Genomic DNA, 13,742 nt, shown 5'->3' on the forward strand with positions numbered 1-13,742 from the left:
ATGGGCACTGCCTCCCGGAATGTTCTGCTGCAGAACTTGTCAACGGTGTGTTAGCCCCACATTCATCCTCACATCAAATCAAATCAAATCAAAGCAAGCTTTATTCGATTTTAAACATAAAATCATAAATGCAGACATTTAAAAAGAGAATACATCATCAACTATTACATTTTAAAACTCATCATTCCACAGCTTTCGTAGGTAAAATCCTATAAAATGGTAATATACATGTAAACATTTAGTGATTCCCTAAATGATCTATCTCATAAGAGTTTATTCCAGTCCAACGCGTTTCTCACAATTCAGATAAGACCTTTCCTAATCCTTAATGCACTCTTTAAAAAGCCCACCATAGAACCAATACAGAAGCAATTATTCAACATCTGTAAATACATAAAGGCAGGGCGACATTGCCTCCAACCTCCCTGTTTTAAAAGTGGTATTAACCATCTATGCCTCTCGTCAGTATAGAACTTGCAAAATAAAACCACGTGCATTGTGCTTTGTGATGAGACATTGTCACATTGTTTCATCCTCACATAAAATGAGAAGAGACCAGTCCCTTGAGAACATTTCAGTGGTCCCAGTCACTGATGGAATTGAATGGGATAAAGTACCATTCGATGTATTCGGTCATACAGAGACCCTACAGATTCCATATGTATTCCTTGTTTCTATGAGCGATGTGATAATACCTGGGGTGCAATCAGATGATTGGGATGTAAATGCTGGGAATTTTGATGTTTTACGAATTGCAATATTACACTGTTTTTGATGGTGAAGATTTATATTTGAATTCTGCTAACTATGCCAATTTGTTCTGTTATCAACATTATGGTCATCATTTTCTGAACAGATCAAATAGACAGCATCCCCACTTTAACTATACTCAATGGGAACATTGCCCGACTCCATCTCTGGGTAGTTCCAACACAAAAAATGAAGTACACTTTTTTTACCAGTTATGATCTTTAGGATCCGGTATTATATTATTTTAAATAAGCTTCCAATCTTTCAAAAAAATGCATGTTCACAAAGACTAGATTAATTTATGCTTGTCAGGATCCATCGGACTGCCCACTACCTTCCGCACTCCAGCAGTAGTGGGGGAACTATTCAGGGTGAACCCCAGGGTGCTAGGTGCATTTCACTCACTTACATCCTACCTAGGAAAACTGCCTGTCGGGTGGGGGCTCCTAGGAGGCTCTCAAAACATGCCTCTCGCCCTCGGCTCATCCCCTCTTTTACTCCCCATGTTCCCTGAGGAAGAAAAGCTGACTTATATTTCTTTGATTCTCTGCTCCGGTATGTGGTGGTGTTTTCCTTATCTTTGTTTCCAGGCCACACCAGAGCTCGACTCAGCAACCTCCATGACTCAACAGTCCTCCATGACTCAGCAACCCCCATGACTCAGCAGCCTCCATGACTTAGAAACCTCCATGACTCAGCAGCCTCCGTGAGTCAACCAGCCTCCATGACTCAGCAGCCTCCGTGACTCATCAGCCTGGCAAAAGGTATTTAACTCTCACCTAGGCTCATCTTCAGTGCTTCGCATTGAGTTTCCTGTTGAAGATCCTGCGGCGTGACGGCTCTTCTCTGCAGGTGCTGGTCGGACGAGCCCTGTTCCATCCTTGCTGCTGCTACTCGCAGATAAGTCGAAATACTTTTTGGGCCTCATTTAACTCTTGTGCTCAGTGCTTCCATTAATTTGACTCCCGGCTCATTTCTGGTTATCGAGGAGATCTTGAGTAATTGCTCACAAACTCTTCGCAGTCAGAGACTTCCTGACTTTGTTTCCTCTATCACAGTTCCCTCTTGTTCCCACTCAGCTTACTTTACGCCACTTGCCTGGATTTTAGTCATTTCCCCCTCATATCATTTATGTAATTTGTGTATAGTTCTTGCTGACAGAAGTGTATATTATTATTGCAGTGTTTATTGTTATCCTGTTACGTCTCAGTTTTATCTCGCTGAAAGAAGGTCTTGGTAATGCTCTCAAGCCTTGGACATACATCGGCTGAAGGATACAGATTATGTCTTATATCATTGAAATAAGAATGTATGGTGTGCTTATGTGTATGCTTCATTGGCACGATATTGTGTGAGTGTGTATTTATCTATGGCACAATATTGTGTGAGGGTGTATTTATCTTTGGTGCCACATGGTATGAGTGCAGTTCTGATTTGTTCTAATCATTCTAAAAGACCTCTTTTATCATGACCCAATGCAGATGTTTATGCATGATATATGTAATTGATTATTTGGGATCTTATTGATGTCTTTTACTACTGCTGCAGGAGCTGGTCTCCATACTCATTCCTAGCTTTAGGACAGATGTCCCAGATTGTTCTGTGACCCAGAGTTTGCTTCTCCACCGACACAAACATGCACCAGTTGTTTCTTTCTTTATTTTAGCTTTTTGTTTTTTAACTATTTATTTTAGTTTATTGTTTGTTCCCAAACCCCCTTCCCTTGAGATTATCGGATGAGCACTAATGTCTCTGGTTCAGTGTTCGTCGGATGATTTCTGGGGATTGTTGGGGTCCAGCTGCCTCTGTGTGTCCAGCAGAGAGAAGAACGCATTCCAACGTTCATCTTCCCAGATTGGTTCCTGATTATGCTTCTCATTTTATTGACAACTTAGCACTAAATGGATATGATTAATGGGAAGACAATATCAATGTAAAATCAGTAAGGGGTACTAAGTCCTAGCATGTCTGAGGAATTTAATCTTTATTTTGTGCATCTTTGATACCAGCTCAAATTATTTTTTCAATGACACGGTACAACATACCACTTGTCTTGGGTTGGCTAAGATTAAAGAATTGAATGCTCCCACAATTCCATCCTTGGCCTGTTTGATGATTGGCAATCTTATACCAATTATACTGCAGGCCAACTAAGTAGTGTGATACAAAATGGTACATTGAATTCCACTATGATATCTCCATCTGGATGGTCATTATGGCCTCTAAAAACAAATGTTTGTAATTCTCGTTTCATGAACACTACTTCAGGGTTTACATTAAATAGACCTGGTCCATGTTACCCACATTCTAACAGTGTTACCACTTATTCTGTAGGTAAATTATGTCAACAATGGTTAGAACAATCCACATTGTCTGCCATGAAATAGCATCTTTCACATCTATCGGAAGACACAAACCTTTCTGATTTTCTTTTGGGTCCCAAATCCCCTAGCTCAAAATGATTTATTTATGTTGCACATGACGAATTTTGGAAATTGTCTCTAATGGAGGCTGCTGTGCATTTCTGTCAAATTGATCAAGACAATTTAGACAAAGTGCTTGCTGTTATCGACAACAACATTAATAAGTTATCATCTAATATTTATACTTGAAATAATATTGTGTCTCCTGTCATTGAAAATATGCAAAATGAAGTGTCTAACTTGTATCATGGTCAACATCAACTTAGATCAGCTATGCAATTTAGTTGAATACTGCAAACACTGAAAAATGGGCGCGTACCTTGGCATTACCTAAATTGTAGCGCATTGTTCTTACCATTCTATTTAACATGCAAACAGCAATTAATGGCTATCAAAGACACAAGTTATACCATGCTACATATAGAAAAACTTGAACAGCTTCCTTTCACTGTAGCAGAAACTCATTCAGCGGTTTGGTTAATGCACTGGGTTATCTTGTTGCCCATCTCGATGTTTCAATTAACTGTCTGCATGAAACATTTTCCTATAGGTAGATATGCACCCCTTGGCAGCAGTTACATACATGAGTTTTGGTCCCTGCCTTTTACATATTGTTGTCGGCGGGCTGAAAAAGAAGTCTTTCTTACTGTAAAAATGTGCGATTCCACTGCTGGCCAATCCCTTGTCTGTCAACAAGTAAAAATACACAGGGCCTGTAATGTTTTTGCACCTAATCTGGCTTGTTATTTGAAAGGAACTTCGGTTCCCGCAATTATTCTCACCCTCATATTGCTTTCAAATGGCACTTATCTTGTTCTTAATAAACATGACTGTTGCGGTCTACGGGCATGAATCCTGTACGTGGAATCTGTTTCCAAGTTAGTTACTTGTTGCAACAGTGTCCTGTTTCCCCCTCCACATGGGAGTGTAGATACTTCATTGTGGCTTTCCGTTCCAACCCCGAAAATAGATTTCAATAAGCTAAGCAGACTCAAAGTGCTATTGTTTGAACAAGAAGTGGCTCTCACTTCAGCCACTTCCATCTTCGAATTGCAGGTGGCAAAAACGTTTTGTGAAATACAATCATTACTGAATACAAATCCCCCTTGCTCTTTGGGGAATTGATACATCAAATATTTATTGCATGTGATACCACGGCCTGGCACACTATTTTAAACTCAAGGGCTCCCGCTGCTGCTCTTCTTGATTTGCGGCACCCTCGTGCTCTTCCTTCTATCCTGCAATAGCTGCTCTATCTGTGGTCCTGCCTGAACAGGCATCCCTGTAGCTGTACCAAGAGCAAATGCTACACATTTTTCGACTGGTGCCTCTAAATGCAGAATTTTGTCTAACTTTCTGATATGCTTACATCACCTGTTTGCAATCTGTGTTTCACTGTATCCAGTGCCCATTTCAGTGGGCCCGGATATCTGCCGTGCAGCCCCATCTCATGGTGCCCTGGATTTTGACCTGTTGATGGGTCCCTTACCGTCCTGTAACCAGGACTGTTCCTCGGGTATGTGGCTTCTATACAACCCAGCCTTGGGGCCGGTGGCAGGAGGTGGTCCCTGCGCAACTGCACAGCGTCTCCTGGATCTCAGTTTCATCAAAGTCCACACAGGTTCTCCTTGGATGGTTCTATCTACAACTGGAAATGAAGAGCATGTATGTTCCTTTGACCTGCTCAATTGGATGGCAGCTATTTCAAATTTGTAAGACTCGGCTATCTTATTGGAATTTATTTAGTTCCATTTGTCATCTTACATCTTGGGATCCCCGGCAATAAGCTGTAATTGGATATATTTTTGTGCACAAAACGTTCCATCGCATTTGGCAATATTATTCGAACATTCTTGCCCTTCAATTACTTAGGCACTTTGCTTCATTCAGTGCTACTATTCTGACCAAAGGGAGGGCATCATATGTCCCGTGCAGGCCCATTGTCGATTTCCCTATGGTAGCAGGAGCATGTTGCAGGCTGTCCTCTGCTTTGTGCACATTACTCTACAGACATATTTTGCTTTGTGCCACACTGTACTTTCACACAGGACATGCTGTTGTTTTTGAGTTCTGTTCTTTCCTGGGATTTACTCCGAACATTTATGCAAGGTCAAATAACAATGTCTCTTGTCAGTCTTTTCTGGTCAGGCCCTAGCACCTAGACAAAACACGCAAATGCAGCTGTTGTTTGGAAACACGTACTGTTGTAATATAGGTATGCACAGATAGGTAACACACACTTGGAGAGGGACCTTTCCATACCCACTCATTGACTCTTAGGTCTACATACACCTCCACTCACTCACCTGTACAGTCACTCATACTTACAGTCACTCAGTACAGGACAATCATATGCATTTATACACCTATATAGACACTCACACACCGCCAATCATCCATTGAGGTACTGACACACCTAGTCAGTCATGCAAATAATTAATTACAGTCCAATTTACTCACCTATACAGTTAAACACACTCAAGTTCACATACTCATAAAAATACTAACAAATTCTGACGCTCTTATACAATTACTGATAAAAGCACACACTCATCCATACAGCCACTCCCAAAATCACACACTCTCACATTTAAATAGTTATATACTCTTACACACATATACACTGTGTTTCACATATGTAGTTACTGACACATGTACAACTGAGATATACATTCAATCACTAACACACCCTTACATACAGTCACCCAACCATACAGTCCATCACAGATGCACTCTTAATACCATGCACCCACTGAATTACCCACTCACACATCTATGCACAGAGTCACACAGTCCCTACCCACACACACACTCAGGCACCCATACAGATACTCAGACAAACAATCAATAACCCATATAGACACTCATATAGCTATTCACAAAACCATGCAGCCACTTATACACCAACACACAGACACATACAGACATTCACACAGTTTAGTCACTAGTCTGCAGTAAGATACATTTAATGACTCACTTATAGAGTCAGTTACGCACCTAGAAAATCACCCATTCACACACTTATACACCCACTCATTCTTCCATAGGTCTTTCACTATAAATATATAAAACATATTTAAACTTTTCAGAAAAACACACATGCACTGGATGATGTCATCAGTGATGTCATCAGTGATGTCATTTCAGATGTCATCAGTGATGTCATCAGTGATGTCACTGACCATGTCATGAGTGATGTAATATGTGACGTCATCAGCAGTACATTGCGGGGGCGAGAGTTATAGTTAGCTGAACTAACTATAACAGGGGAATTTCTAGGGTTTTGTACGAGGGAAATGTCCAGCTAACTATAACGCCCCTGAAACCTATGTTTTTTTTAGTGAATTTCTAAGGTTTTTTAAATACCAATTCCTAACTATAACGCCCCTGAAACCTTTGGGTTTTTTCAGGGAAAATATATATATATATATATAGATATATATATATCACTTAAAAAACCATAGGTTTCACACATGTTATAGTTAGCTGGACATTTCACTCGTGAAAAACCATTGAAATTCCCCCGTTATAGTTAGTGCAGGCAACTATAACTCACGCGACCGCAATCCTCTGCTGATGACGTCAGATATTACATCACTGTATTTAGACACTTATTTACCCATGTCTTCTTCCGTTAATTTTTAGCTATACATATATTACAAATATTTTTTTTTCAGAAAGACACATATGTCATCAGTGATGTAATATCTGACGTCATCAGCAGAGGATTGCGGTCGCGTGAGTTATAGTTGCCTGCACTAACTATAACGGGGGAATTTCAATGGTTTTTCACGAGTGAAATGTCCAGCTAACTATAACATGTGTGAAACCTATGGTTTTTAAGTGAATTTGCAAGGTTTTTTAAATGCTAATTCCTAACTATAACGTGTGCGAAACCTATGGTTTTTTCAGTGAATGTGTACGTTTTTTTAAATGCTATGTTATGTATTTATTTATTTATTTATTTATTAAGGTTTCTCACCGTGCGCCACCGTGTGCGCACGGTGCACTTCGCTCACCGTGCGCACGCTGTGGGCGCGCGGTGCGCTTCGCGCACCCCGTGCCCACGTTACGCAGTTTGCGGAATTTTTCCGTTTCTACCGTGCGCGCACGCTACGCGCACTCCGCGATTTTTCGTAAAAAAATTAAAAGAAATTTTGGCCCTTGGGGGTCCTTCTGGGACCCCCTGACAAAGGCTAGGGGGTCAGGAACTGTCCACCCTGCCCCCTTTTCTCGTTCTCCACCTTTGTTTTTCACCCCCTCAGACTGCGAGAGACAAAATGGCGGCCGACACTTCCTGGTTTCGACCGATTCGAATGTTTACTAAGATCTAACAACCAATCAGAATCGCGCTCGCGCACGGCAGCGTGCGCGTACGGTAATTTTTACCGTGCGCGCACGGTGCGCACCTATAGATATATATATGCTTTTAAAAGCTATTTTCTAAGGAAAAACTGAACAGATTTACACCAGACCTGCAAAAGGCACATCCCTGACCTGAGGACTACCTCTCTGCCAAATTTCAAGTAATTCTGTTCAGCCGTTCGGGCTGCAGCTTGGACTAAAGGTCCTATGGAAAAATGCATGGGGAAAATGTGTTTTGGGACCCCCCCTTTGTCTCAGCCCCCGCTTGACGAATCCCCCCGAGACTTTCAGGGAAGGAGCGGAGCGGAGCGCCCCACCTATTTTGAAAATTTTGCGAGGATTCGTCAATCGGCGCCAAAGTTATTCCAAATAGAATGTTGCGGATTTCCTGTGGAAACACGATCCTAACTATAACTATCTATATATATATATATATATATATATATATATATATATATATATATATTTATATTATACATCCACCTCCAATCCCGCTTCCACCATACAAACGGGTCTGACACAGCTTTGAGTCATCTCACTGCAAGGTTTATTGTCACCACTTGGCACATGGAAAATCATGTCCCCATAGCCGCAGCAACTGGCAGACGCGTTTCGGCGAATGCCTTCATCAATGCCAGCTCTGTGCTCGGTAGTTCAATTTAGGTTTTGCGGCGTTTGTTAAATGCCGGGAAGAGGAGTCCCATTTGTTCCTAGATGTAGCCATAAAAAGAGGACAAGTCCGCACCTCTCTCAATTTCCTCAAGGCTCCCAATACTCAGCACAATGCGCCGAAAATATATATAAACCATTACTTACCTTAAGTCTACGCCTTTACCACGCATGCCTTTGCGTTGTAAATGCATGTGCGGTAAAGGCACATGTGTGGTAAAAGTGTGCCGTGTAATAGTGACGCGTTATAATAGCACTTGCGTTGTTACAACTGCATTGTAATGGCATGTGTTGTGTTGGCATCTGATGTACCATCATATATTCCTCTGAGGTAGGCTCCAGAGTTAATATTGACCCCCAGCCCCGGAGACCACCACCTCCCCAGGGCTACACAGATGATGGGAGCCTGGATGTGTGGCCCCTCTCCAGGAGCCCTCAATGGCCTACCCGAGGGACATTGCAGTTTGATATGGCATGGCGGTAGCACTGCTCCCGCCATGCCATAGCAAACACTGCTTCGCTTCATGGACCGCGCATCATTTAACCAAGATCAGGAGGCGGACCACCCGTGTGAGTCTCCCGATACTCGCTATCAGTAAAACGAATCTTTGCTTTTAAGAATATTTTTACTGTGGTTACTGTGTTTTTACTGTGATTTTAGAACTTGCATAGAATTAATCATTGTGCTGGGGGGAACAGAGCTGTGTTCAATGCTCTGAGCGCGTACACTCCTTGCCTCACTTCCGCATCACAGAAGCGCCAGGTCAGCATTCCAGTGGCTGGACCTAGGCGGCTCCTTATTCCCCTTCATCAAAAGATCGTGACAGCACCTGAGATGTAGAACTTTCATCTGTGTATACTGAGGGACAGGGTTTGGTGATAACACCTAGAGATCTTCTGATATAGAATAATTTTGCTTCTGTAGACTGGGAGGAAGGTTATTTTGCACTGCCATATATAATGACAGCTCCATTTATGATTTACACACTATTTGCTATTCTAACCGTATTTGCGTTAGGCATTTTCCTACTTGTTGTGGCACGTATACTGCACACTAGAGCATAATAGTTAAAATAAACATTGTAAACTTTTCTTGTGTCTCTGTCAGAACATATTGTGGACTAGTACGAGTGTGAGAGCGAAAGGGTGTGTTCTGTAACAAGGATTCCTGAGAGGGTCGAACGTGTTGTGTCTTGGGGTGTCTAATCACTTGTTCCTCTGTGAGTGAGTAGGAGGACAAGTAAGACAATACATTTAGTCTGTCCCAGGCTCATGGGTACTCAGGTGGTAGGATGACTCAGTCACTGCCTACTAAGGTTTTATAAGCCCAAGCACAGTTCTATGCCTCCGCAGAATCCCTGCAACAAACTGACTTGACTGCGTTCCCACAGGAGAAGTGAAAACATGGGCAAGACTGTTGTCTCAGCTTGGAACAGGCTCAGAGGTGCCCCTAGAAACAGAACATTTGGAGTGCGCGGGGAAGACATAGGGGGTTCCACCTCGAGCTGTGTGGAGGGAGACCCAGGACTCCAGGCATGGACATAGGAATAATGGAGCCCCGGGTGACTGGGTACACAAGACACCATATGAAAGATATCTGGGGTGTTGTGGTGTACTAGAATGTCCAGATACCTGGTGAGGGTCAGACAATTCATTGCTCTGTACTAGGGTAATGTTTTTACACTCAAGAACATGGGTTAAAGAATATTAACGTTGCCCTTTAAAGTGTACTAACACGTTAAAGAACATTGGATTGTAGAGAGACTCATTGAAGACAATGAACCAGCAAAGAGCAATTTTGCACAGCTCGTGGGTGTTCCTTGCTTGGTGACTTAGGAAACAATTTGACAGAGCACAGGATAAAACAGGGACTCACTTTTACCTCTTTAGACAAATTCTTCTGTGTATGTTTAACCTTTAACAGCTGCACCTGTGCATGTTTCTGTAATTGTTGAGCATTTATAGCAAGACCTGTGTAAAACCAGGTTTGGAGCCATGCTGTGTTTCAAATCCACTTAGTCTATAGGGAAAACTGTTTTCAATTAGAACATTGGAAACCAAGACAATTGAGCAGCAGTGGGAAATAAACACTGGTACTACTGTACTGTTTTTAATAGTACAATGTCCTAGTCAACAGCTACTGACTCTTTTTTTACCGTGCCACTTCAGGATATATGGATTGGGCAGGAAAGGAAGAGAGGCAGAGGCTCTTCAGCAAGGCACACAGGAGTGTTTCCCCTCTCCGTCATCCTATATCTCACAGTGTCACGAGTCTCAGAAGGAGGAAGGGGACAATTCTACTAAGCTGTTGGGTCTCCTTGGATCTGCTTAATGAGTATAAGCAGCTTGGCCAAGCCACAGTAGAACCAGGGGCTGAATTCACCCTCTCTTCATAGCTGTTGCTATTGATGTTAAACAGCTAACAGCCGTAGTCATGTGTGTGGTTGTAATTGTTGAATATTCATAGCAAGAGCTGTGAAATAACCTCATTGGAGCTTCAAGGGGTTTCACACCCCTCTGTCTCCTCAAAAGTTTTTGTTTTTAATGGGGACATTCCATCCTTATTTGCCCTGAATAATGTAATAGCCCCAGTCATGTACTGCATATGGCCTCACACTGCACATCAATTATGGCAAGTTAAATGATTAGATTACTAATGGTGCCTAACTTCAGGAAGCACACACAATTTAAATCAATCAAAACATTCTAAACAAATGATCCAATGAACATGAGAGATTTCCTGTCTTGCCTTCTATTGCTGTGTATTCTTTTCTTCAATAGACGTTCCTTTAGCCAACACGTGTTTTGTTGTCTTTGGGAGGTATCCCATATGACTTTGCCAGGGCTAATCTTACTGATATGCTTCAGCGGTCAGACATCCTGCATGGTGTGAGTAAACCAGCGCTGTAGGTCAACAACTCTTAGTGCCTCTTACTACTGTCCTGAGTTGTGATACAATGAAACCAAAGGGTAAATATATGCTGTATATGGCAGCAAATGGTGTTTACACTAATGGTGCAGATTCAAATGAGACTGCACTAGTCCTTGTGCAATAGTGGCAGCTATATTCACTGCCAGGGGTGTGTTGAGCAGGTGATTGGGATGTACTCTCATATGGAAATTGCTCCGTCTCTGTTCCGGCGCAAGTCGGCTCCGTGATAACTTGCACCAGAGGATAAATATGTCAATCTGTAGAGATAACATGCACACCTATATTAGTAATCAGAGAATCAAAGATAATCAAAATTAATCAATGGTGCAACCTTATGATCCTGACCAGCCCCTGTCAGGTACTGTGAACTACTATGAGTGCAAACAGAGCCTGTTGCATATAAAGGTGCACTATTCACTTGCCCTTGCGGTGCATCGATTTTGAAATATATTCAAACCAACCTGTCCAAAATCATATACAAAACAGTATATAGTCAAAATAGTTTTTCAAAAAGTACTGAATTGTGGCCCTATTCACTTTCACAGTAACATAAATCATAACAAATATGACGACAAAAGCTCTTTCATCAGATTGCAATTATCGTTTTCTTGTTTATTTTCGTGTTTGTTTTCTTGTACTTCACTGCTCCAACAAAGTTGTTATATATCCCAATGCATTTCGGTAAATCCCTTTGTCAAGGGAATACTGTAAATGATACAATAGGAAAATATTTGGGTTACTATTTGCAGCCACTGGTGCACAGTTGGGTATCGTAAGCCCAAGATACTACAGATTGTCTCAATAAACTGCAGGATATTTCATTGCCAACAGATGAAGATACTTGGCTATGCACAATTGATATAGCAACCTTATACACATCCATCCCACACAGTGAGGGGATAGAGGCAGTAGAGTGGATACTGCTAAGAAACGATTATGAGGAACCATTGAATATTTTTCTGTTGGAACTCTTACAATTCAGTCTTTACCATAGTTACTTTTCTTGGAAAGAACAATATTTCCTACAACAAACTGGAACTTTGATGGGTTTTACGGGGGCACCCACATATTCAAATATTTTCATGGCTAAGTTCGAAGACACACACATTTTGCACAATACTTTGTTGACGAATCATTTACTAATGTATCTAAGGTACATAGATGACATTCTAATCATGTGGAACGGTCCTAAAGCACAATTGGAATATGCCATGAATGTATTAAACAACTGTCATTCCAGCATCAAATTCACTTACTCAATGAGAATGACATCTATTAGTTATTTGGAAAAAGACTGGTTACCCGAGTATACAAAAAACCAACAGACAGGAATAACGCACTGCATTTTAACAACTTTCACTCACCAGCATTAAAAAAATCACCTACCTTTGTCACAATTCATCAGAATTAAGACAATAAGTTCAGATGAGGTTGTGGGTGCAAGAGACATTGAGGAATTGTCCCAACAATACAGTGCAAGAGGATATCCAAATGCAGTGTTAGAGGCAGCTAAGCAAAAGGTATCCAGATTAGACAGAACACAATTGTTAATAAAAACAAACAGACCCAAATCATCTAGAGAGGTTTCTGTTTTGAAGTTTTCTATAGCAGCACCTGCAATTAAACGCAGCATATTAAGACATTGGGAAATTATTGAGCAGGAGAATGACTTTAGACCCATTTTTACAGCACAACATATGTTTGCGTACTCCAGATCAAAGAATATCAGGGACATTTTTAAGAAAAAGTGCAATGCACACTCGGAGACTGGTGACCAAGGGATGCGGAAGTGTTACAACTGTGGTCATTGTGGGAACGTGATCACAGGTAACACCTTCACACATCCCCACACTGGGAAAACAATCAGATTAAGATACAATGCCGACTGTAACACAAATATGGTAGAGTATGCAATTAAATGCCCGTGCGGGCTAGTATATGTTGGACACACCACAAGGAAGATTAAGATCAGAATAACTCAACACAAGAGCATGATACGGACAGCCAACATTGTTTAGCATTGCACTGGGGGAGATGAAAAACACAATACCACAGCTGCGATTTACTATACTGGAGAGGGTGTCAGAAGTACCACATGTTAATGTTACACAATATCTGGCACAGAGGGAGACATTTTGGATACATCATCTGAATACACTTATTCCTTGTGGTCTGAATGATAAAATAGAAATTACATGTTTTTTGTGATGATGCTTCTGATCCGTTTGTGACTGTATTTATTGACATGCTCTAGAGCATTAAAAAAACATTCTGCCATGTTCGCCATATACAAAAGCAAGACAATTCATATACTGCATTTGCATCATGCGTTATGTACGCAATATGTAAGGCTTTATTAGCACACTTACATCTTCTATCTATATTAAAATTGGTTGAGCACACTTGGCTGTAATGTTTATTTCAGTGATACTTCTTGAGGAAGGGTCTTTTTTCACTTTCATTTATGGCTGACCGTTTTTTAATCTTAAATGGGTGTCTTTTTCTTATACCTATTAGGAATGAGGACAACATGTTGGGCACTTTTGTTTTCATTTTTATTATTTTTGCTTGTTCTCGCACGAGACTGATAAAAATGTCCAACT

This window comes from Triturus cristatus, chromosome 11 (assembly GCF_964204655.1).
Source record: "Triturus cristatus chromosome 11, aTriCri1.1, whole genome shotgun sequence".
Classification (NCBI taxonomy): domain Eukaryota; kingdom Metazoa; phylum Chordata; class Amphibia; order Caudata; family Salamandridae; genus Triturus; species Triturus cristatus.